The sequence below is a fragment of the Lacerta agilis genome, chromosome 2, assembly GCF_009819535.1.
Source record: "Lacerta agilis isolate rLacAgi1 chromosome 2, rLacAgi1.pri, whole genome shotgun sequence".
Taxonomy (NCBI): domain Eukaryota; kingdom Metazoa; phylum Chordata; class Lepidosauria; order Squamata; family Lacertidae; genus Lacerta; species Lacerta agilis.
The window spans coordinates 118,516,362-118,542,045 of record NC_046313.1 but is presented as its reverse complement, the minus strand read 5'-3'; the positions used below and the strand labels follow the sequence as shown (position 1 = coordinate 118,542,045).

General features: G+C 46.4%; 1 long non-coding RNA gene across 2 annotated transcripts in view; it reads left to right on the top strand.

Moving 5' to 3' along the window:
• Positions 1–25,684, top strand: part of LOC117042247 — a 31,823-nt gene that overhangs the window by 3,174 nt on the left and 2,965 nt on the right. Inside the window, exon 1 of one of the 2 annotated variants that reach the window (XR_004426063.1) lies at positions 24,927–24,985. The exons of the other annotated variant lie outside the window; for it this stretch is intronic. This is a non-coding gene — a long non-coding RNA (uncharacterized LOC117042247). Of the gene's footprint in view, positions 1–24,926; positions 24,986–25,684 lie in introns of those variants that run through there. 2 annotated transcript variants of the gene reach the window in all.

Here is a 25,684-nt window from a genome sequence, read left to right as displayed (position 1 = left end):
ACCTGGCTCAGTTTCCAGCAGCTAGGAGCGCAGTTGAGAGCAGCAGCCACCTCCTCTCCGCACTCCAGTGCCACTGTGCCGGTGATGCTCAGCCACCTTGTTATGCTGCCCAAAGTGGAGACAGAAGACCTGGGACTTTCCAGTGAGAATGGGGAGTGTGGGAAATGACAGAAAACACGCAGGGAAGGGAGAGTGCTGGGCATGGGGGTGGAAGAAATTCTGCCTCCCTTTCCTCCCCCCTTAAACTCCCCTCTCCTGCATCCAGGTAGCTGCCTCCTTCCCCACACAAACCCCACGCCGTTCCTCGTCCCTCCAGTTGAGTGTATTCATCCATTTTGCATTACTTTCTATGGGAAAATTGGGCCTTGGTTTTGGAACGCTTTGGTTTTGGAACTTCCAGAACGGATTAAGTTTGACAACCAAGGTACCTGCTGTATTTAAATTGGCAATACCAGAGTAGATACAGTAGTTGATAATTGATTATTAAAAGCTGATGGTGCGTTACTGTTATCTGACATTATTCCATTTCCTAAAAAAAAGAAAGTAACATAGAAGGGGAAAAGTCTGAGATGGTCCAAAGTAAGAGAAGGTACTAAGGGCACTTGATGTGTGTTATATTCCTCTGTTCTCTTCTTCACAGGATTTCCTTTGCCCCTACTCCAAAGTAAGCAATAGAGAAGACACAACAATCTATACTTTCATTAGGAATCACGAACAAACCATTTAAATTGGTGGAATGTAAAATGAGATTCAGTTAGTGAAAACCCTTACTTCACATCATGAAGTGAAACAGTGGAGACACCATTTAAAGGCATGGATTGTGGAAAGGACTTCAGTGGGAGCGGAACTCCTACAAAACACCAAGGAACTCACAAAGGGACTAAACCATTTAATGTATGGGGTGTGGAAAGAGCTTCAGTCAGAGTGGAGCCCTTAGAATACATCAGCAAACTCACACAGGAGAGAAACCATTTAAATGCATAGAGTGTGGAAAGAGCTTTAGACAAAGTGGAGACCTTAGAAGACATAATAAAATTCACACAGGAGAGAAAACATTTAAATGCATGGAGTGTGGAAAGAGCTTCAATCGTAGTGAAACCTTAGAAGACATAACCAACTCACACAGGGGAGAAACCATTTAAATGTATGGAGTGTGGAAAGAGCTTCAGCCATAGTGGAATGCTAAGATCCATCAGCGAACTCACACAGGGGAGAAACCATTTAAATGTATGGAGTGTGGAAAGAGGCTTCAGTGATAGCGGAACCCTTAAAATCCATCAGCGAATTCACACAGGGGAACAACCAGTTAAATGCATAAAGTTGGAAAGAGCTTCAGAGAGAGAGGAACTCTTAGAAGACATAATCGAATACACACAGGGGAAAAGCCGTTTAAATGCACGGAGTGTGGAAAGACCTTCCGTGGAAGGACAAAACTTGCCATACACCTACGAATTCACACGGGGGAAAAACCATTTAAATGCTGGATGTGGAACATGCTTCCGTCATAAAGGATCGCTAAGAATGCATCATATACTCACACGGGGAGAAACCTTTTAAATGTATGGAGTGTGGAAAGTGCTTCAGTCGGAGTGGAAACCTTAATGCACATCTACAAACTCATACAGGAGAGAAACCGTATAAATGTTCTGAGTGTGGAAAGTGCTTCAGTCAGAGTGGAAGCCTTAATGTACATCTACAAACTCACACAGGAGAGAAACCATATAAATGTATGGAGTGTGGAAAGTGCTTTGTTCAGAGTCGAAGCCTTAATGCACATCTAGAAATTCACACAAGGGAGAAAACTTTTAAATGCATGGATTGTGGAAAAATCTCAGTAGAAGTGGAACGCATAGAAGACATCAGCAAACTCACACGGGGAAAAAACAATTTAAATGTATTTTTGCAGAATAAATCCAACAATCCAACAACAAACCTAGGTTATGTACAGCGCAAGCATAAACCACAATAAATGTAACCTGCTGAGAATATTGCGTGTAATATCTAATTTTATTTCCACACCGGGGTGAACAATATAGTAAAATACAGTGACACTCAACAACTCTGTCACATAAATACATATAAAGAGTTATAACAAATGTACAAAGAGGAATCCAATGCATATGGATCCGATAAAATGAAATAAGAAGTGCATAAGGTGCTGTAAGCAGAACAAGGTTTTCCATAATAAAATCAACCTGTTTCGCCTTTCGGCTTCTTCAGCAGCTTGAGACCTAAATGATATGAAATGATGCGGTTGAAAATCTATTCTTATACATAAGTGAGTCGAAAAAGTAATATATTTCAATATTATTAATACATACCACCAAGAGATTGTAACAAGGAATACCGCAAGTATATCAAAGTTTGCAAAACCCCTTCACAATACTCTTTCTGTTGTGCCTTTCTATTTCATCAACATAACGGATCTGAATAATATACATAAGTGAAATGCTATAATCTTATTGCATTGGAAATAATAGACTTCAAGTCATAAACATATAGTATTTACAAGATGCTTATGCATACCAAACACAGCTTTCTAATCTTGTACTACAACGGTATTCCAAGAACTGTGTAATGCGCTAGTATTGCAAGCAGTGATTTATACAAAAAACCATCCAGGCGTATACAATTAGCCAACAGTTACACCATTCTTTTTTCTTAAAAAAAAAAATCTTTATTGATTTTATTTTACACATTTAAAAAGACTTACAGTACAAATAAGTACAAATAAGAAAAGTAAGTAGAAAAAAATATATAAAATAAAAAGGTACAGAAAGCAAATAAAATTTAAGGGGGGGGGGGAGAATAAAATTGGTTTACATAACCAAACTTCTCAGATACAGGTCTTCCAATCTTTCTTAATGTACTTTCGTTTCATCCTTGTTTTCCCCGCACAGTTTTTAATCTTTATTTCTCTTCCATCTATCTTCAGTATTGTTTAGTATTTATTTTAATTACAAGTATCACTCTAGTTCTGCTAATATCGCCTTGTTATTACAATATATTCTTACGTATTCTTTAAATATTTTACATCTCCAAAGGTTTTCTGTTCATTTCTCCTCTTAACTCTCCCGTCAATTTCGCCAGCTGTAAATAGTCTAACATAAGCATCTGCCATTCAGTGATTGTCGGTACTAATTCATTCTTCCACTTCCTAGCTACAAGAATTCTAGCTGCTGTAATGGCGTACATAAATAGCGATCTTGTCTCTTTTAATTTCTAACTTACATCATTCTTAAAGTGATGACACCAAGAAATGAAACCCCAATACTGCAAGGCTACTAATAATACCAGTCATTTCTTAAGACCCAAATCCGTATTGAGACCCGAAGGTGTTTAATAATGTGTTTAATAAAAAGATAATCTGGTTTCCTTTTGTAAGAGAATTTTCTCCTACAAATCCTCATCCATATGGGATGCTTCAATGAAATGTGCAACCAAAGGAGCATCAGTTACTGTACATTGTTTCTTATTCTGGAACGATGTTCCGAAATTCTAACTTTAATGGGTCTAAGTGTACAACCCACATACAACAGACCACAGGGGCATCTCATGACATAACCACCTTAGACGTGGCACATGTGGCAAAGGACTGTACTGTAAATTTAAAGCCCTCCAGGTTAGTGAACTCCTTAACCTGTAACGCAAACCTACATGAAACACAATGTCCACATTTATAAAAACCGCGGGGGAGGATTGGAAAGAACTTGTGTTGAAGTGAGTTTAAGATCTGTGTGTACTAAGGTATCTTTAAAGGATCTAGTCCGTCGTTTGGCAAATACAGGAGGTATATCACACCCAGGAATGTCTCTTAAAATATGCCAGTGGCATTTAATGATGTTCTCAATCTTAGAGGTCATGTGATTATACTCAAGAGAAGCAAAAATGCGAGATGGGTGTGTGCGGTCCTGTGTATCCCTGGGAGAGGAAAGCTGGCCTGCTTCTCTTCTGGGGATGTGCATAGAGACCCCCCTCTCCTCCAATTTGCCACTTTCGACGTAATCTCGTTTATTTAGTGAGAAGGCTGCAGCGGCGGCGAAAGAGACCCCTGAAAAAACGGCAGTGGAAGAAGGTGACCCTTCTACATTCTGCTTGTTCCTGTTTTGCTGGAGGGGTTGGGAGAGAGCAGTTAATGCATTAATGCCCAAGTCAAGGTGCTGCAGTGCCTCCTGTGTTGGACCTGGAAAACCCTGATCACTAGGGGGACCTTGCGCCACCCACTACAGAGGTGATGATGATGATATAATAATAATGATAATGATGATAATAATAATAATAATAATAATAATAATAATAATAATAATAATAATAATAATAATATAATACCCCACCCATCTGGCTGGATTTCCCCAGCCACTCCCAACAGAAAACACCATACATTAAAAACTTCCCTAAACAGGGCTGCCTTCAGGTGTCTTCTAAAAGTCAGATAGTTGTTGTAACCTCTCTCAGTGAGGCAACCGCCAGAAGACCCTCAGATGAGGACCTCGTTGTCCAGGCTGGATGATGGGGGTGGAGACGCTCCATCAGATACAGGGCAGAGGCCGTTTAGGGCTTTAAAAGGTCAACACCACACTTTGAATAGTGCTGGGAAATGTACTGGGAGCCAATGTAGGTCTTTCCAGACTGGTGTTATGTGGTCCCGGCGGCCACTCCCAGTCACCAGTCTAGCTGCCACATTCTGGATTAGTTGTAGTTTCCGGGTCACCTTCAAAGGTAGCTCCACGTAGACTGCATGGCTGTAGTCCGAGCAGGAGATAACCAGAGCATGCACCACTCTGGCGAGACAGTCTGTGGGCAGGGAGGGTCTCAGCCTGCGTACCAGGTGGAGCTGGTAGACAGCTGCCCTCGACACAGTACAACCCCCACATGCAATCATAAACGCACAAGTAGTCTCTGCTGGCAAAGATTGCCTGCAAGCATGAAGTAAGGGGTCGAAAGTGCAGGCACAGCAGTCTGGAGGAAAGACATTTCCTGTTGTGAAAGTCGTCGTCTTCTTTGGCGATCACTCACAAAGAGGAGAATCATAGAATCATAGAATCCTAGAGTTGGAAGAGACCACAAGGGCCATCCAGTCCAACCCCTGCCAAGCAGGAAACACCATCAAAGCATTCCTGACAGATGGCTGTGTGCATGCACAGAGAAGTGTGCATGCACACGAAAGCTCATACCAAGAACTAACTTAGTTGGTCTCTAAGGTGCAACTGGAAGGAATTTTTTTATTTTTTATTTTGTTTTGACTATGGCAGAACCAACACGGCTACCTACCTGTCACAAAGAGGAGGAAGCTGAAGGCATGGCCGTCTCTACCGGCTCCCTTGCAAATGCAGGAAGGGGCTCCTCCAGGAAGGGGGAGGAGAAAGTGGGGCAGAAGGAGCCCTTGAGAAGCGAGAGATTTCCGAAAGGGGAAATAGCGAAGGAGGGACGTGCGAGAGTGGAGAAAGAGGTAAAGATTCGGGGGGGGAAGAGGGAGGGAGAGGAAAAGGACATAGAGACCCCTCTCTGTTTCCCCCCACCCCGAAAATCCCCTGTCCTGGGACTAGGGCGGAGAGAAAGGGGCAGAGCCCCCCTCCCCATAAAGCTCTCGTCTTGGGACCCATATGGAGGGGCTCGGGTCCATACAATGCAGCTGCAAACCCTGCAGGGTTTCCCTTGCACCGTCTCCTTTGAAAGCCCCCCCCCCAGGGCCCCCACCCTCAAGCAGGGCAAGGGGCGAGCCGTGCCAGGGGGTGGGGCGTTGGGTATAGGGGAGACTCTGGAGAAGAGTTGGGGACTTGAGGGGTGAATGGGAGCATCCCTGGGCTGAGAAGTGTTAAGGAAAATTTCCAGCCGCCACCTTCCCCCACTGCGCAGACCTCCTCGCCGGACTCCCACGCTGCCGAGTGCGGGACCTGGGAGCCTCTTTTCTTCCTTTCCCCCCCCCCGACGATGAGCGGGTACCCCTTCACATAAGTCGCACAAGCACCACACAAGCCCTCGCGATAAAGGGCATCCCCAAAATGTTCCGATCTGCGCCCCGAAAACCCTCCGAGAAGCCTCCTGTCAAGCGCTCCTCGTATCGTCCATTTTCTCAATGAACGGCAAGCCGGCCAATCAGGAGCATGCATTCGGCTCAGCCTGCAAAATGGAACGTTCAGCGCAGCTACTATGATTCAATCATCACCTTCACGCTTGACTGAACACTAAGTGGGTTTTGACAGGCTCCCTGCTGGGAGAACAATGGAATCGAAACCAAAATGTAACCAGTTGGGGAAACTATTAATTATAACTTGCAACAATGTATCAAATGGACAATTTAGACGCTGGGTGGCCCAATTTTGACAGCTCGAATATTTATTATTGTAAAAATCCACAACTCCTGAACGCAGTGTCCGATTTGCCTGGTTCGGGTGTCTATTTGCTCCTTGTAAAATAACCTTTCTAACCCCTCGGTCCCCGCCATCCTCCGATCATCAGAAGTATATTATTTCGATACTGCATAATTTTTGGACTCTCCACTCAGTGGCTTTCATAATCCCTAAGCAGCGAGTCACGTCCGCAGGAGGAGATACACCCCTCCCGATAATCCAGTCAAGCACCCATCCATCAGCTACCATGGCAGCAGACATCCTCCTAGGAGCTTCTATTGTCCTGACGCAGAAGAAACCTTCAATGTGTATTACACCCACCCTAGATCCATTCACCGGTTCCTGCCATCCTTCCTGATATGCAAAACTTGTTTTTTCCCCTATGTAAATTTTACTGTAACCTCCTCTCTCCCCTCCCCATCTCTGACGTTCTATGATGTATTTCGCTGTGTATTCTGGGCAATGGCGGGAAGTTTTAAAAGTCCGTGACACCCTTTGTTCGGGGTTCGGATCCTCCTGAACCTTGTTGCGCAATAAACTCCTTTGCTTTTGCTCCAATCTCCGGCTGGTCTCCATTGCCTCCGCAGCGAACCACGGGCTTCCTCCGTAGGACCGGGAGCTGAGCCTTCTCGACCCGGTAATTTCCGTAACAGTCTTGGTGCCGAAACCCGGGACCTGCGTTCTCCCGTGGTGGCTGGGGACCCCCACCGAGCCTTCAGCCGGCAACGGGACCCTTTTCTCCCGTGGAGACTCGACGGATCCCTGGCCATACCTCCGGGCGGTAATTGCAGGTCTCAAGGGGAGCCAACCGGGGAGCAAAGGCAAAGTTCAGCCGGCTTCGTCTCCAACGATCCAGCGGATCGCGGTGGAAGACGCGTAAGTATAAATCCAGTGCACTGGTGATTGGGGGGGAGGGGGAGGTAAGCCTGGCAACCCGCAATCTACTGCTCTCTTGCCTATCATTTCTTGCCTGTCTCTCAGTCTGTCCCGTGGACTGCTGCTCAACTCGAAAGGGGAGTCCTGAGCTCTATCTCTTTTTCTCCAATACCCAGTCAGCCGCCCCGTTAGCTGGTTCTAACGAACGCAAGGGACTGGGCTCTTTTTCTACTTTGCCAGCTGCCAGGGGCAAAGGACTTCTCTGCACTATCCTAAACCTCAGCCGCCCCGTCGGGCCATGTAAAACACGCTGGTCGTGCGTGAGCCCGCTTCCGAACGCAAGGGAGGTTTTTCTCCGGACCGTTTAACTCTATTTAAAGGGCTGCCCGATCTGGCACTGCAGTGGCAGGCGTCCAGTAGGGTTCCCTTCCTTAGCTGTTAACGATAGGCAGGAGGTTGCCAGGTGGGGGTACCCTGTAATGGGTGGAAATGGGGGTTGAGAAATAGGAATAGATGAGAAGAAACGGAAGAGAAAGGAAGAGGAAAAGGGAGCTCCAGAAAAAGGAAAGGAAGAGGTAGTTTATAGTAGATCCCCCTGGTCAGCCGCCCCGCTAGCCGAACTAGTGAACGCAAGGGACCAGGCTAGATTATTGGAACGTCGTGTACTGTATTTTGCTTATGTTAAGAAACCCCCCTGTCCCACTCCCTTAGCAAGAAAACCCGACTTACTAAGATACCTTTCCCATCCCTCCTTTCCAAAACCCAGGTTCCTCTTAAAACCCCAAGGAACAATGGGTGCCAAGGCTTCGAAGCAGGGTCGCACTTCCACTGGGAAAGAAGGCTTCACGGAAGCCTTCTTTTACCCAGCCGGAACCCGACTCTCCCCTCATGCTTGTCATGGATCATTGGAAGATAGTTCCGGACCATGAGACTTTGTCTAGACAGAAGTTGCAAGATCTTTGTAGGAATTCCTGGCCGTCTTTTACTGAAAGAGTACCATCTGAACTCCGCTGGCCACCGGAGGGATCCTTCCATCAGGATCAACTAAATACATTAAGGAAGCTCTTACTGGAAGAAAAGCCTCGTCAGCTTGATTATCTGAAGGCTTCGAGACTGTGAATCAAGTCCTTAAGACTCTAAAGCCGTCCCTGTCGCTCCAGATGCCCACGATTGAAACCACTAGAAAAGATCTTAAGAAACCGAAGGAAGGTCATGCGCCACCCCCCTATGAGGAACCTTTGAATGAGGACTCCATGGATCAGGCCCCGGCACGTTCTTATAATCGTCCCGGGCCAGCCCCAACTGCTCCTTCAGCCCAGAATAAAATCCTGACGCAGAATCAGCCCCGGGGACTTGAAAACTATGCCAGTCCCAATAACCAAGCGAGGGCTCAGGATGGCCAGGCATTGGTTCACCCCGCCGGCCAGGAAGGGACTGTAGTGTTGGCCCGGCGTGCTTATGCATCCCGACTCCACTCCATCTCCTGTCAGCGACCATAGCGCCTACCCCCCATCCGTTCACCGACAGTCCGTCAAAGCAAAGACCAAGGGCAATGGGGGAAACAGTCACCAGGCGACCTCCTTCCAGATGCCACTGAGGGCTTTCCCCATACCACCGACGGTCCCGGATGGGGCCCCACGTATGATCTATGCCCATCAACCCTTCCGTACTGCCGATCTGATTAACTGGGCTAACACGATGCCCTCTCTAAGAGACGATCCTGACAAATGCCATAGGCAAATATCCACCATCTTCTCCTCACATCATCCCTCTTGGACTGACCGTCCATGTGCTCCTAAACGCTCTATTTAATGAGGCCGAGAAAGCTGATATCCTGAGTAGGCTGAGGAAGCTCTAAATCAAGATAATTACCAGGAAGGGAGACCTCAAGGGGTGGAGGCTTTAACACCTAGAGACCTCCGGAACGAACCCAACCCTGCCTGGGACTATAATACCCCAAATGGTATCTGGTGCCTGAACTTGTTTAAAAGGGCCATCCTAGATGGTATCAGGCTTCAGGACAGCGCACCATAAATTGGACAAGGGTCCAGACTGTAATACAGGGACCCAATGAACACCCTTCGGACTATTATTCTCGGTTGGTGGCGGCCATAAAAACGTGGGGTGGAATAGACCCTGAAAATCCTCACCACGAGATAATAGTAAAGGGTTTCTTTAAGGACCAAGCAACACCAGACATAGGAAAACTTTGAATCTCCTAGTGGGTTACGACGGGAAAACCTTTAGTGAGATATTATCAATTGCAAAATCCGTCTTTAACAATCGAGACGAAAAGAAAAGGACGGACACCAGGACAGAGGAAGAGGGAGTGCTTGCCCTCAGTATGGAAACCCCTTGCTTCCCAGCTCCAGGGTTTCCCGGCCAGGGAGGAGGCAGGGGGCGAGAAAGAGGGGGAGGATTGAATGCAAGCCCATCCATGCCACGACCCTGGGGCCCATCCACTGGCCTTTGTCATCTGTGTTTTCAACCAGGGCACCTAAGACGAAACTGCCCATATTTATACCCGGGGAGCCCATGGGTTGAAACCAACTCTTACCCATTCCCCAGAGGAAACTCACCTACTCCACCTTTCCTTCGCACCCCCCTTGGGCCCAGAGTATGAGAACCAGCAAATGGTGCCACCTCATCCCCAAGGGAATTGGCCAACCCAAGGCACCCAGGTCTCGGTGGCCCAACCAACCGCAGGGTCGTACCCTCCAAATCCTTTCCGTGCCCCTCTGCCAGCTCAAACTAACCCGCAATTCGTTCAGCCCCTCCTTCCAACTTGAGAACATAAGGAGAGCCCCAACAGGACCTTGAAGCCCTTCCCCTTTGGACTGCGCTCAATTCCCACCCCTCGTATACCCGGGGGTACAGCCCATCGCACCCCAGTTCCTGTTCACCGCACCCCAGCATCGCACCCCAGTTCCTGGTCGTCGTACCCCAGTTCCTGTTCGTCGCACCCCAGCAACGCACCCCAGCAACGCACCCTAGCAACGCACCCAGCATTGCACCCCAGTTCCTGTTCACCGCACCCCAGCATCGCACCCCAGTTCCTGGTCGTCGTACCCCAGTTCCTGCTCGTCGCACCCCAGTTCCTGTTCGTCGCACCCCAGTCCTGTTCGTCGCACCCCAGTTCCTGCTCGTCGCACCCCAGTTCCTGCTCGTCGCACCCCAGTTCCTGTTCATCGTACCCCAGTTCCTGTTCGTTGTACCCCAGATCCTGTCTACCGCGCCCCAGTCCCTGTGTCACCGTTCCCAAGTCTTCAGGCATCGTTCCTGCTTGTGTTTTTGGACTTGCCGCTATTGACAGCTATTGACAGCTGTTTGACAGCTCTCCGTGTTTTTGGACTTGCCGCTATTGACAGCTTTTGACAGCTGTTTGACAGCTCTCCGTGTTTTTGGACTTGCCGCTATTGACAGCTTTTGACAATTGTTTGACAGCTCTCCGTGTTTTGGACTTGCCGCTATTGACAGCTTTTGACAGCTTTTTGACAGTTCTCCACATTTTCGGACTTACCGCTTTGACAGCTTGCCCTATTCTGACTGCTTGCCGTTTGACAGCCTTTTGACAGTTCACCACATTTTCGGACTCACCACTTTGACAGCTTGCCTTGGTCTACCTGCTTACCGTTTGACAGCTGTTTGACAGCTATTTGACAGCACATCCTGTCTCCTCGTTGGCCACCTTTGACAGCTCGCCAGTGTGACTACCTGCTACTTTGACAGCCGTGTGACAGCTCATCATACTCTCCGATCAGCTGGCTTTTGACAACCCACCGTGCCTGCACCCGATGTTGGCATCTAACCATGACCGGCCCGCTCTCCCTGAATACGACCAGCCGAGGCGCGTGGGGAAGGTGAGTACCAAGTCTCGAAAGTTAGGTGCGGAGAAAAGGATTTGTGGTTCTTCGAACCCGATACAAATCTTATCTCCGAGTGCGGGACTGTTAAGGAAAATTTCCAGCCGCCACCTTCCCCCACTGCGCAGCCTCCTCGCCGGACTCCCACGCTGCCGAGTGCGGGACCTGGGAGCCTCTTTTCTTCCTTTCCCCCCCCGACGATGAGCGGGTACCCCTTCACATAAGTCGCACAAGCACCACACAAGCCCTCGCGATAAAGGGCATACCCCAAAATGTTCCGATCTGCGCCCCGAAAACCCTCCGAGAAGCTCCTGTCAAGCGCTCCTCGTATCGTCCATTTTCTCAATGAACGGCAAGCCGGCCAATCAGGAGCATGCATTCGGCTCAGCCTGCAAAATGGAACGTTCAGCGCAGCTACTATGATTCAATCATCACCTTCACGCTTGACTGAACACTAAGTGGGTTTTGACAGGCTCCCTGCTGGGAGAACAATGGAATCGAAACCAAAATGTAACCAGTTGGGGAAACTATTAATTATAACTTGCAACAATGTATCAAATGGACAATTTAGACGCTGGGTGGCCCAATTTTGACAGCTCGAAATATTTATTATTGTAAAAAATCCACAACTCCTGAACGCAGTGTCCGATTTGCCTGGTTCGGGTGTCTATTTGCTCCTTGTAAAATAACCTTTCTAACCCCTCGGTCCCCGCCATCCTCCGATCATCAGAAGTATATTATTTCGATACTGCATAATTTTTGGACTCTCCACTCAGTGGCTTTCATAATCCCCTAAGCAGCGAGTCACGTCCCGCAGGAGGAGATACACCCCTCCCGATAATCCAGTCAAGCACCCATCCATCAGCTACCATGGCAGCAGACATCCTCCTAGGAGCTTTCTATTGTCCTGACTCAGAAGAAACCTTCAATGTGTATTACACCCACCCTAGATCCATTCACCGTTTCCTGCCATCCTTCCTGATATGCAAAACTTGTTTTTCCCCTATGTAAATTTTACTGTAACCTCCTCTCTCCCCTCCCCATCTCTGACGTTTCTATGATGTATTTCGCTGTGTATTCTGGGCAATGGCGGGAAGTTTTAAAAGTCCGTGACACCCTTTGTTCGGGGTTCGGATCCTCCTGAACCTTGTTGCGCAATAAACTCCTTTGCTTTTGCTCCAATCTCCGGCTGGTCTCCATTGCCTTCCGCAGCGAACCACGGGCTTCCTCCGTAGGACCGGGAGCTGAGCCTTCTCGACCCGGTAATTTCCGTAACAGAAGCCAAGCCAATGATTGGGGGGGGGGAAGAGAAAGAAAGAGAGAAGGGGTTTCTGGACGGGCTGCCTTGGCTTCTCAGTCCTGCCCAGGAATCTGCCACTCCTTGAAGTTGGCCTAGAGGAGGATTCCTGAAAATCAGTGTGTGTGTGGGGGGTCCAATTTCCCCTCTCGTTTCTTTCCTAGCCCCCCCTCCAAAAGAATATAGTCCGGCCCCCACAAGGTCTGAGGGACAAGTTTGCTGAAAAAGTTTGCTGATCCCTGACTAAGAGCAACTTGCCGGGGGGGGGGGGGGAAAGCCCCTGGAAGGTGGAACAAGGGGAAGCAAAGCAGGCACTTGAACATGCCTGCTTTGCTTCCCTTTACCCCTCTACCTTTACCTTTACCTTTACCTGGGGGACCCAGGTGGCGCTGTGGGGTTAACCACAGAGCCTAGGGCTTGCTGATTCAGAAGGTCGGCAGTTCGAATCCCTGCCACGGGGTGAGCTCCCGTTGCTCGGTCCCAGCTCCTGCCCACCTAGCATTTCGAAAGCACGCCAAAGTGCAAATAGATAAATAGGTACTGCTCCGGCGGGAAGGTAAACGGTGTTTCTGTACGCTGCTCTGGTTCGCCAGAAGCGGCTTTGTCATGCTGGCCACATGACCCAGAAGCTGTCTGCGGACAAACGTCGGCTCCCTTGGCCTATAGAGCGAGATGAGCACCGCAACCCCAGAGTCGGACACGACTGGACTTGATGGTCAGGGGTCCCTTTACCTTTACCCCTCTTCCAGCGGCATCCACACGTGTCGTGACATCATGACGCACGTGTCGTGCCCCGCCCCCCGGGGGGGGGTGCCTCTGCGCCGCCACCCCAGGCAGCACAGAGGCTTCCTCCACCACTGCCCCCGGGACACCCAGCAATCCCCATGCTCCTCTACAAACCCCCATCAGAGGTGTAGGAAGGTCAGCGGAAAATTTATTGTCACCCCCTCATTGTTGTGTTTGTTGTTTGTTTGTTTGCCTGCAAAAATGGTTTTACTTTTTTTAAATATTTTTTACAAAGGGATGTGGATACTGGGCCTCTGATAACAAGTAGGCAACTATAGAGAGATACTTAAATCTACAGGATGGACTATTGTTATGGCTTGTGTTGTTTTATTTACATTTATTGTTTATTTATTTAATAACATTTATTTTAAAGAACCTGCAAAGTGTTTTACCAAAACAAAACAAAACTAAAAACACCACAGCAGTAAAATCAAGAAAAATTAACAATCCTGCTTTAAAACATACAAAAGGTAAAATATTAAGATTAAAATTACTTCAACTTCCTGAGCATCTAGGTATGCTTGCCTCAAAAAGAATGCTTTTAGCAGGTGCCCGAAAAGAGTCTAGCAAAGGCACGTGCTTTGTTGCAATAGGCGGGGAGTTCCAAAGTGCAGGTGCTGCCACAATAAACAATGCAGTACAGATATTATGTGGAACCTGTAGTAGTGTTTGAAACTGCTGAAGGGAGGTTTTATTTATTGTGATTTCACCATGCTCTGTATTATCTGAAAAGGAAGACATTTATTTAAGAAACAGGACTGCACAGCAGCAATCTAGTCTCATGTTCAGTGGGACTTATTCCCGAGCCGACGGTGAATAAGATGGGCTGCAATCCTATGCACCCCTTGCATCCAACTTGTACCTAAAACCCTGCACAAACCTGCACCAGAGAATTGTAGATTGGAAGGAACCCCTGAGGGTCATCTAGCCAAACCCCTGGGGCAAGGCAGTAATCTCAACTAGACCATCGCTGACCAATGGCCATCCGTCTTCTGTTTTCCCCCCTCAGCCAGGACACACAACAACGGAGACTCTTTTCCGCCCTCCCGTTTTCAATTACCCTCTTTTCCATTCCCCCCGTTCAACGTCCGTCTGCCCCTTCTCCCCCCCATTTTCAATTACCCTCTTTTGCCCCCCCCCTTTCAAGTAGCGTCTGAAAGTTAGGCCGCTGAAAGTTAGGCCGCAAATGGCAGGCAGTCATTTGAGGCAGCGGCTGTAAGTTGTCGCCTCGGGAGTTGGGTGGCACCTTTCTATTGGTTGCTGGTTGTGACGTCAGTGCTGTTGCTGGTGACTTCTAATAGGCTCGCCAATTTTTTTGTGTTTCTTCTTTATTTTAGGTATATCAGGCGTGGTTTTTTTTGAATTTTTATTATGCCAGATCCTTTTGCCATCGTAATGGAACGCTGTGTCCTAATTTGTTGCGATTTGATCCAGCGGTTACACAGCAAGGGTGCTTCGGACAAACACGCAATGAGAACATTTATATTTATATAGATTATTATTATTATTATTATTATTATTATTATTATTATTATTATTATTATTATTATTATTATTATTCCTGTGTCCTTACTATGAGATAAGGCGGCACATTCCCTACCCATTACTGCTCAGGGGACTGATGGGGAGTTATACGCCATTATAATTGCTCCGTGATATTCAGATGAAGTGTGATTAATAAATTTAATAAATATAATTGCTGTGGTCACCTCAAGATTAGATAACTGCAATGCATTATATGTAGGGCTGCCTCTAAAGAGGGTTCAGAAACTTCAGCTGGTGTAGAATTCAGAGGCCAGGTTGCTCACCGAGCAAGACTGTCTGAGCATATTACACCAATACTGGTCCGACTACACTGGCTACCAGTAAGTTTTCACCATTTCCCCTCTCATCAGGGAAGAAGAGCAATCTGTCGAACTGTAAATGACTCAGTAATGAACCTTATCAGTTCCTTGGCAGTTAACAGACTCCTTCCATCCTTCCTTCCAACTGAAGGTATATGACCAATTATACTTCCAATTAAATTCCAAGTCCTCTTATCATTATTCAGTTCACTCTGTAAATAATAAAGGATGGGGAAGAGTCAACTCTTAAGTTCCATCGTAAACTCTTTGCAAAATAAAGCTTCCCTCCCCTTTTCTTTTTTTACACACACAGCTCTGTTTGATGTTATATTCCATATTTATAATCCAATCTCTTCCATCCAAATTATACAAATATAATTTGACTAACATTCAGAGGAGGGTTGCCAAATCATAAATGTAGACAATAAATTTTTTAATAACCATAGGTTCCCCTACCCCCCCCCAACGTCTTTGCACTGAATGAATGCTTATCTCAACTTCAGACCTTAATCCTTGCAGTTGGTTTATTCTGCAGTTTATGATCTCATCTCTTCGAGGACGTACCTGTACTCTAGTCCAATTATGCTCTAATTAACAGGAGAACCTCTGCTTCTTAATGGCGGCATTGGAGTTTCGGCAGGCAAATTGCTTTTGCACTCAGTGCCTGCCTGCCCCCCACATTCCATGCTGGAGCAAAAGCGATGCTATAAGATGGACTATGAGTGAAGCCCATTTCCCCCTGTCTCGGGGAGGGGGGATTTGCAAGGATAATTACCCTCAATCATCCTTGTTTTTCCTTCGCCAATGATCTCCCACTGTTGTGGGGTCTGCCTCCATTAAGACAGGGCGGAACTGGAAGCCCTGCACAATCTAATATCATTATTTCATTTCCCACAAAAAATGGAAGATAGAGAGCAGAGGAAAGAATGCAGGAGATTTTAAAAGAAGAGAAGGTGCCGATTGCATTGGATGTGTGTTATATTCCTTTGTTCTCTTACTTACAGGATTTAATTTCCCCCCACTCCAAAGCAGACGGTGGAGAAGGCAATCAGAATTTTGGGGGACCACTTGAAATGTCATTGGGAATAACAAAGAAACGATTTAAAGGTGTGGAATGTAGAATGTACTACAGTCAGTGAACGCATATCAACGAACGCACACAGTGGACAAACATTTGGAACGTATGGAGTCCGTAAGGAATTTCAGTGGGAGTCGGCGGCTTCTAAAACATCAACAGACTCACACAGAGGAAAAACAATTATATGTATAGAGTGTGGGAAAAGCTTCCCTCATAGTAGGAGCCTAAGAAGTCACCAGCAAACTCACACAGGGGAGAAACCATTTAATGTATGGAGTGTGGAAAAAAGCTTCTGTCAGAGTAGAGTGCTTATAATCATCAACGGACTCACACAGGGAGAAGCCATTTAATTGTACAGAGTGTGGAAAGAGCTTCAGATCAGAGTGGAAACTTGAAAAGACATCAGCGAACACACACAGGGGAGAAACCCTTTAAAATGTAGAGAGTGTGGAAAGAGCTTCATTGATAGCGGAAAGCTAATAAGCCATCAAAGGACTCACACAGGGGAGAAACCATTTAAATGTAGAGAGTGTGGGAAGAGTTTCCTTATAATAGCAAACTTAGAAGACATCAACGAACTCACGAAGAGGCGAAACCATATAACTGTACCGAGTGTGGAAAGAGTTTCAGTTGGTGTGAAGCACTTAGAAGACATCTACGAACTCACACAGGGGAAAAAACCTTTTAAATGCATGGAGTGTGGAAGGAGCTTCATTGAGAGCAGAGACCTTAATACACATCATGAAACTCACACAGGGGAGAAACCATTTAATGTATGGAGTGTGGAAAGAGCTTCAGTTACAGTGGACACCTTAATAGACATCATCAAATTCACATGCGTGAGAAACCATTTAAATGCATGGAGTGTGGAAAGAGCTACACTAAGAGTAGAACACTTAGAAGACATCAACAAATTCACACAAGGGAGAAACCATATAAATGCATGGAGTGTGGAAAGAGCTTCAGTGAGAGCAGAGACCTTAATATGCATCATCAAACTCACACGGGTGAGAAACCATTTAAATGCACAGAGTGTGGAAAGAGCTTCTGCCAGAGTGGAGGCCTTACAAAGCATCAACGGGCTCACTTGGGAAGAAACCTTTAAAATGTATTGATCATGTTGTGGGTTGAAAGATTGGTTTATGTTAGAAAATACAGATGTATTAGATTTGAAAGGCCATGATAATGTATTTGGTTGGCATGCATATCTTTGATATGATAAGATTAAGGCCCATAAAGGTTTTAAAATGCATATAATTAGGAAGTCTCTGTTCAAGGTATGGATGAAGTATAAAGATTTGTTAGAAAAGAAAACACCCAGATGGTTGTCACTGTTAGAAGCAAAAGCCCACAAAAGAGCAAATATGGATAGACAATGGCCAAAATATAGTGACATTTTGATACAAGAAGGAGAACATTTAAAATTGAAATCATATGAACAATTGAAAGGATGTGTTACGGATTGGTTACAATATTATCAGATTAATGAGCTATTTAAGTTAGATAAAAAAATTGGTTTTCAGTCAGAAAAATCCAAGTTGGACATGGAATTGTTAGAGCCAAAGACTAAAATTATCCAGAATGTATAATTTATTGCTTGAGTGGCATACAAAAGATGAAATGGTAAAATCAAACAATGATAGATTGGGCGAAGGATGTGGGGCATAACACCATGTTGGAGGATTGGGAAAAATTGTAGAAAACTGATATAAAATTTTCAGCATGTAATATGCTTAGAGAGAATATCATGAAGATGATGTATAGGTGGTACTTGACACCGGTTAAATTGGCAAAAAATTATCATGGGCAAAGTAATGGAAATGCAAAGTGCTGGAAATGCAAACAAACAGAAGGAACTTTCTTCCATATGTGGTGGACGTGCCCAAAGATTTATATGGGAAAAGATTTATAATGAAATGAAAAAGGTGTTGAAAACACATTTAAAAGAAACCAGAAGCCTTTTTACTGGGCATCCTAAGCCAGGAAATTTCAAAGTGTGATAGAACTTTATTTATGTATGCCACAACTGCAGCTAGAATTTTGATAGCTAAAAACTGGAAAACAGAAGAAATACCAACGATTGAAGAATGGCAGATGAAAATGATGGACTATATAGAGTATGCTGAGAAGACCGGGAAACTTCGTGACCAGAGGGACAATGCGGTGGAAGAAGAGTGGAAGAAATTTAAATTGTATTTAAAAAATTAATTGTATTATTGAAAATTAGATATAACTTGGAAGATAAGTTAGACTAGATTTAGAGTTTGATTAAGTGTTTGGGAATTGTGAGAAAATGAGTTAAGATAATAGATAAGACTAGTGATTAGATATATAGTAAAATAAGGTTTTTAAGATGTAAAGAAATTACTATAGATCAGGAGCGGCCAACAGGTCGATCGCGATCTACCTGTCGATCGCGAGGAAGTTCCTGGTCGATCGCGGGTAGATCTTGGGTTCCTTAGTGATCGGCAGGCTAAAAGGGGAATAAAGCTCTCCCCCAATAAAAAAGCTCTCCAACTCTTATCTTTCTCCCACTCCAAATTCTCAATAACAATGGGCAATTAGAGGGAGAGCTCCTTCCTCTCCCGAAACGGAGCTGGACACTCTGTGTGTGAGTGTGTGAGTGTTACGCAGGATGGTCCCGCCTCCCTCTTGCCGGCAAAGGCAAGAGTTCTTACCCACGTAAACGGCTCCTGTCCCTTTGCTGCTTTAAAGCCAGCCACAAAGCCAGCAGCCTCCCCTTTCCCTGCACGCCTGCCAGATGGCTAGCCCCCAGTCTCCATCCGTGCAGGCAGCATCTCCCTCCCCCACCCCAGTCTTCCATCCATGCAGGCAGCATCTCCCTCCCCCAACCCCAGTCTTCCATCCGTGCAGGCAGCATCTCCCTCCCCCACCCCAGTCTTCCATCCATGCAGGCAGCATCTCCCTCCCCCACCCCAGTCTTCCATCCATGCAGGCAGCATCTCCCTCCCCCACCCCAGTCTTCCATCCATGCAGGCAGCATCTCCCTCCCCCCCCCCCAGTCTTCCATCCATGCAGGCAGCATCTCCCTCCCCCACCCCAGTCTTCCATCCATGCAGGCAGCATCTCCCTCCCCTACCCCAGTCTTCCATCCATGCAGGCAGCATCTCCCTCCCCCACCCTACTCCCCAGTCTTCCATCCGTGCAGGCAGCATCTCCCTCCCCCACCCCAGTCTTCCATCCATGCAGGCAGCATCTCCCTCCCCACCCCAGTCTTCCATCCATGCAGGCAGCATCTCCCTCCCCCACCCCAGTCTTCCATCCATGCAGGCAGCATCTCCCTCCCCCACCCTACTCCCCAGTCTTCCATCCGTGCAGGCAGCATCTCCCTCCCCCACCCCAGTCTTCCATCCATGCAGGCAGCATCTCCCTCCCCACCCCAGTCTTCCATCCATGCAGGCAGCATCTCCCTCCCCCACCCCAGTCTTCCATCCATGCAGGCAGCATCTCCCTCCCCCACCCCAGTCTTCCATCCATGCAGGCAGCATCTCCCTCCCCTACCCCAGTCTTCCATCCGTGCAGGCAGCATCTCCCTCCCCCACCCTACTCCCCAGTCTTCCATCCGTGCAGGCAGCATCTCCTCCCCCACCCCAGTCTTCCATCCATGCAGGCAGCATCTCCCTCCCCCACCCCAGTCTTCCATCCATGCAGGCAGCATCTCCCTCCCCCACCCCAGTCTTCCATCCATGCAGGCAGCATCTCCCTCCCCCACCCAGTCTTCCATCCATGCAGGCAGCATCTCCCTCCCCCACCCTACTCCCCAGTCTTCCATCCATGCAGGCAGCATCTCCCTCCCCCACCCCAGTCTTCCATCCATGCAGGCAGCATCTCCTTCCCCCACCCCAGTCTTCCATCCATGCAGGCAGCATCTCTCTCCCCCACCCCACTCCCCAGTCTTCCCTCTGTGAAAGTACGGTAGCATTTATTACTACTCAGGAGGAGGAGGCGGCAGCAGCAGCAGCAAGATGAACATTTGGGGATGGTGTGAATTACTGGTAGGTAGGTTTGACTTTAAATGGAAATTGAATCAGATTTCTCCCTCATTCCTCCCTCATATGAAAGCCCCCAGAGCTCTCTGTAATGAACAAAAAGAAGAACGTCCCACTTCTTTTGCCTTTATTAAATAATTGTGTAGGTCCAAACCATACTGTCCTTAGAGCTAAGGGACTCGATGTGGGAAGCTCATATATTTCCACTGTCTGCCGCCCCTTACTAGGGGATAAGTCTCTCCTCATTTGTTAATGACAGTGATGGTGGTTCTTAATGCCACTGTTGACTGCTGTTCACTTTACATTGTTGAAATATTATTCTGATATACTGGTAGTTTATTAAATAGTTTAGTTAGTACAACATTTGATTCAGAATATTTTTTCTTGTTTTCCTCCTCTGAAAACTAGTTGCGTCTTACGGTCAGGTGCACCTTATGGAGCGAAAAATATGGTATGTGGCCAAAATTGATTCTGTTATTCTGGAGTTAGAAAAAAAATTTGGCGACTTCCCAAAAAAATAAATTAATTGTAGAGTACATGTCATTTCCATTCATATCTGATTTGGACATTTAAAAAATTGTAGTCATTATCAGTACAAATTACTCATTGTGCAAAACATCTCTTGAAAATGAGATATTAACTCTGAAAAATGACATTTTTCTGAGGGCCCGTGCAGAAGAATCATTATTTTGGAAATTTGTGCCTAGACAGAAATTTCCAAATTTGAGAAGATGCAGTGAAATTTACACTCATGTTTTGGTTCTACTTATTTGTGTGAATCTGCATTTTCATATTTAAAAATGATGAAGAGTAAGCAACGTTCAAACCTGAAGGATTCCCTGAAGCTGGCCCTGACACAGTACTCGCCTGATATCAAACAGTTTGGTGACGCGGACGTCACACTAACAATGGACAAAGGCATGTATTTTTTAAGAAATCTTGATAGGTAGGTAAAAGGAGTGGGTAAAGGAGTTTGTGCGGCGGACAGATTTGGGAGTGCTTTTATGCAACCCTCTCCAAAAATCTCTAAAAGTTTAAGTTTCTGTTGTCCCCTGTAAGAAAAGTATTGGGGCAGCCCCCAAAAAAGGTTACCTGCCTCTCCTCTCTAAAAAAGCTCAACAGGTTTGAGCCAAACCCCTTAAAAATGGGGCATTCCTCATCCCAAAAAAGCTCAACAACTTTGAGCTGAACCCCCCAAAACAGGGGTAGATCACTGCCAGATTTTAATTCTGAAAGTAGATCACACTCTCTGGGAGTTGGCCACCCCTGCTATAGATGATAGACAAGGAACGCAGGAAGGGGAGACGAGAGGAAGTCAATATACAATGTAAAGGAGAGCAATAAGTGACATAAATAATTCTTTTTAGTTTTTATTATAGGTTTGTCTTTATTGTATCGTTTTGTATTCGTTTGTTTTTGTTGTTTGTTGTTTCTATAAAACTTAATAAAAATATTTTTTAAATAAAATAAAATATATTGATCGTGGAAGGAGCTTATTTCGTAGTGGAAGCCTTACAAAGTACCAACAAAAACAAACAGGAGAAACCACTTAAATGGGAGTATGGAAAGTGTTTCACTTATAATGGAGTGCTCACAAAACATCCATGTACTCTCGTAGGGGAGAAATTCCGTGGTAAGTGCAGGTGTTTTAGGTGGAGTTCTAGTGTTTGTATTATAGATTTAGTATTAGAGGTTACCGCCCACACACTTCTACTGCGCTTTACTGCTTGTGTGGTGGCTTCTCAATAAAACCACTTTAAACAGCTTGTAGCAGAGTTTATTCCTGACGGCAGACGCCAAGAACAAGAGACACGTTCAAATACTCATTCAAGAGCTTCTTTATTTCTTGACTGGTTCACAAGCATTTCAGTTACAACTACAGTGGTGCCCCGCTAGACGAATGCCTCGCTAGACGAAAAACTTGCTAGACAAAAGGCATTCGCTACTGGAAGGCTGCCCCGCAAGACGAAATTGTCAATGGGGCTGCCTCGCAAGATGGAAAAAAAAAATTTCCATCGCGCGAAAACCGCTACTTGCCTTGGTGCTTTGCTAGACGAAAAAATCGCTAGACGAAGACACTCGCAGAACGAATTATTTTCGGCTAGCGAGGCACCACTGTATATGTAAACTATTTACGTTCATCTTTCCAGCACAGTATATCTCACAGTGTTATGGGTGTTCTTCCTCCTGCAGGGGAATTGCAGCCTGTAACTTCCTCCCTTTATTTGCATCTCCAGCTGTAACCAATCAAGCCTAGAGTGCCATCCTCTATCTGCTGGATTTGGGACTGAGTGTAGATATTTTCGATTTAGAAGGTCATGATAATAGGTTTGGATGGCATGCATACTTATGGTTTCCAGAATCATATAGGATAATCAATTTTTAGGGTATGGGGGAGGTATAAAAGACTTTTGGCAAAAAAAAAAAAAAACTTTTAACCAAAAGACTTTTAGTCAAAGACTTTCTTTTAGTTACAACTGATCAGAATTTATCATTGTTCAATTGATTGCTGTGATTCATATTATGCATCAATTTATTGATTATGACCTTTTTAAACATTGTGTTTGTACTTTATAATTTTATTTCATTTTGCTGTTGTGTGTTTATTTCTTATTCAAGATTTTCCTGATATAAGGTAGTCTAATTTCATTTTGATATTGCTGATCTTTGTTTATTTAAGATTGTTAAGGTCTTCTATTTTTGCTTAGTTAGAATTTATGATCATATATGGTTTATTAATTGTTAGGTTATTGGTACAAAATGTATTCCCTCTCCTTTTCCTCTTGGTGCTTCCAAGACCTATCTCAGGAATATGAATTTTCTCTTATTTCTTTCCCAATATAGGGACATCAAGAAAGTTGTTGCATTCATGTAAATTACTATGAGAATCATACGTGGCTGGACATTTTGAGGGTAGAACAAGTGCATTTCTAGACCCGTAGTGTGGTCCAGTCGAGTGAATGTGTTCCCTGCTGGTCTAGTTAGCAATATGATTTCTGATCCAATTCTACATGTGTCTACATGTTGTGCAATTCTACATTCCCTGCATCTGGTTTTCATTTAAATTTTCCTTTATTTCCTTCACAAACAAAGAAAAAGAAAAACGGTGACATTTAACCATCCATCTGGTTTTTTCTTCTCCATTTCTCTGACTTGGCAGGTCACATTTACCAGAGAGCAAGTGTCTTGCCACTTGTTGTTGTTGTTGTTCAGGGTCGTTCAGTCGTGTCCGACTCTTCGTGACCCCATGGACCAGAGCACGCCAGGCACGCCTATCCTTCACCGCCTCCCGCAGTTTGGCCAAACTCATGTTAGTAGCTTCGAGAATACTGTCCAACCATCTCATCCTTTGTCGTCCCCTTCTCCTTGTGCCCTCCATCTTTCCAACATCAGGGTCTTTTCCAGGGAGTCTTCTCTTCTCATGAGGTGGCCAAAGTACTGGAGCCTCAACTTCAGGATCTGTCCTTCTAGTGAGCACTCAGGGCCGATTTCCTTGAGAATGGATAGGTTTGATCTTCTTGCAGTCCAGGGGACTCTCAAGAGTCTCCTCCAGCACCATAATTCAAAGCATCAATTCTTCGCGATCAGCCTTCTTGATGGTCCAGCTCTCACTTCCGTACATTACTACTGGGAAAACCATAGCTTTAACTATACGGACCTTTGTTGGCAAGGTGATGTCTTTGCTTTTAAGATGCTGTCTAGGTTTGTCATTGCTTTTCTCCCAAGAAGCAGGCGTCTTCTAATTTCGTGTCTTGCCACTAGAGCAAATCAAATGTTACCTTTGCATCCCTGTGTTAATCTCAGGATGAATTCCTTTCTCTCTTTGATCCCCAAACCCTAGTAAACAACAAGGGTTCTGATGTCAGGAGTTAAATCTCACCTCCCTGCTATCTTCTGCTTTAATGACCTTCCTATTCTCTCCTGCAATTTACTGATTTATTATCATGTTCTCTATGTGGGGCTACCTTTGAAGGCGACTCGGAAACTATAACTATTCCAGAATGCGGCCCAAGACTGGTGAGTGGGAGTGGCCACTGGGACCATATAACACCAGTACTAAAAGAGGTAAATTGGGTCCCAGTATGAGTAGAATTCAAAATGTTGCTGCTGACCTTTAAAGGCCTAAACGTCACCCCCACCCATCGATTAGCCCGGACACAGAGGTCCTCCTCCAAGGGTCTTCTGGCGGTTCCCTCACTGCAAGAAGCGAAGTTACAGGGAACCGGGTACAGGGCCTTCTTGGTAGTGGCACCCTCCCTTCAGATCTCAAGGATATAAAGAATTACAACTTTTGGAAGGTATTGTTTAGGGAAGTTTTTAGTGTCTGATGTTGTAATGTCTTTTTACTATTTTTGGTTGGGAGCCACCCAGAGTGACTGGGGAAACCCATTCATGTGGGCGGCGGCATACAAACAATAAAATTATTGTTGTTATCATTATTATAATCATCTTGCCCATCTGGTCGGCCAATCTATGCTCAGCTGCCCTGCACCCCTTGAGCGCCTTTGCGGGAATGGAACTGAGATGCCCACCAAGGCCATCCCTATGAGGGCCCCCATCACCAAACAGGGCTGGGGGTTCAAAGGAGGCCCCCTAACAAGCGCCCCTCGGGACGCGTCCCCCGTTTCCCCCTGGGGGGAATCCCTCGGGGCGCTCCTGGCTGCGCGCGTGTGCCGAGGCGCACCTCTTTTGCTTGGAGAGAAGGAGAGTCTATGGAAGGGGTTACAGAAGCGAGAGAGGCCTAGAGAGGCCTGGAAAGAGACCCCCTCCCTCCCCCACTTCCGTCTCTTACCTCCTCCCCCCCTCCCTGCTCGTCTTGGGAGGCCCCTCTGGATGGAGAGGTCGGTGCGCTCGAGGGAAATTTTTCGCGCAGGGCGAGAGGTGAGCTGTGCCAAGGGGGTCTCTGGGCGCAGGAGAGACTCAGGGACGGGGGGGCAGAGGAACTGGGGGGGGGGCTGAGGGAGGAAGGGAAGCCCCCCTGGGGGAGGAAAGCCCCGACTAGCATTGGCAAGGGGTGCCGAGAGAGAAAGAGACGCTGCCCATTGGAAGGAAGGTCTCCCACTTGGGCGCTGGCAGGGGAATCTCCGGAGGGGCTGAATTGGCTTTTCCCTCCTGCCCAGAAACCTGCCTTGGAGAGAGGGATCCCTGAAAATGGGAGGGGGGGTCCAATTCCCCACCCACCCCTCCTTCCTGGAAGCTGGACTCTCCTTCCCCCATGCCCCAGGCCAGCTGCTGCTGGGGGCTACGGAAGCGGGACTCGGCTGCTTCTGCGTTGCACCAAGCCAGTCCATTGGTCCAGCTGGAGAGGAGAGGAAAGGGCAGGAAGTTCCGGAGAGGAAGGAGAGAGGGTTGCCCAGAGCGGGTCTTTGCTTCTGGAATCCTCTTCCACCAAGGGCCAGAAATCAGTTTGCCTCTCCCAGGCTTTCAGCATGGCTAATTGCCAGTGATAATGTGGTCCACTATTAAAAAATAAATGGCTGGAGGTGCTATGGAAATTCTTTCAGGATTTGTATATAATTTACATAAGGAGAGCCTTTCTATACCTTTTTTTGGTTTAGGCGATGTCAGAGGGATTTACAA